The following is a 1,065-nucleotide window of genomic DNA, read 5'->3' on the forward strand; positions in this document are numbered from 1 at the left end:
TGCGACCCCCCCTTGCAAGCCCACGCAACCCCTTTGCAAGCCTGGTGCAACCGCCACGTAACCCCCCTGCAAGCCCAGTGCAACTCCCRCGTAACCCCAGTGCAACCGCTCTGCGACCCCCATGCAAACCCAGCATGACCACCGTGCAACCCCCATGCAAACCCAGCGTGACCACTGTGCAAGCCCGGTGCAAGCCTCGCGCAACCCCCGTGCAAGCCCAGTGCGATTCYGTGTAACCCCGGTGCAAGCCCTGTGCAAACCCCGCGCAACCCCCGCGCAGGCCCTGCGCGAGCCTGTTGCAAGCCCCATGCGACACCCGCGCGAGCGGCAGCGCAACCCCCGCGCCAGCCCCGGTGCAGCAGCGGGACCCTCGCCGGCTCTGCTGAGTCATCTGCAGCGGCACAGCAGCGTGGGGCTGTGCGGGGCGCGCAGGCGTGTGCACCGGGGCGGGCTCCATGCAAGCACCCTCTCCTCGTGCGCACCTCTGCACCCTGCGCACCGTGCAGCCCCACGCAGGTGTGCACCGCTACCTGCGGGCACCCGGCAGGCACGCAGCACGGGCATGCACCGCTGCACGGCGCACGCAAGCACCCCCGCACGGGTGCCTCGACCTTGGGTGCACCCTCACAGGGACGCGCCCTGGGGCATGCACGCACCCCCACACCTGTGCGCTGTGCACGCGTGCACACCGTGCACGCAGGACCCCTGCACGCGCGCGTCAACACACACACGCGCCGTGCATGCATGCACCTGTGTGCGCGTGCCCCCCATGCATGCAACCCAAACACGTACGCCGTGCATGCACGACCCCCCCCGCCATGCATGCACGCACCCCCACGCGCATGCACCGTGCACGCGCGCACCCCGTGCACGCATCGCCCTCCTCCCCCCCGTGTACGCATGCACCCCCGCACGACTGCACCGGGCGGACGTGCACCCCGCGCGTGCATGCAGCTCCGCTCTCGCGCACCCCCGTGCACCCCCTACGTGCACGCCTGCAGCCCCGTGCACGAGCGCGCCCCGGGTTTGCACCCCCCCCCGATGCGCAGCCCCCCCCAAAAGCGC

This window comes from Apteryx rowi, unplaced genomic scaffold (assembly GCF_003343035.1).
Source record: "Apteryx rowi isolate R43461 unplaced genomic scaffold, aptRow1 scaffold_1053, whole genome shotgun sequence".
NCBI classification, from domain to species: domain Eukaryota; kingdom Metazoa; phylum Chordata; class Aves; order Apterygiformes; family Apterygidae; genus Apteryx; species Apteryx rowi.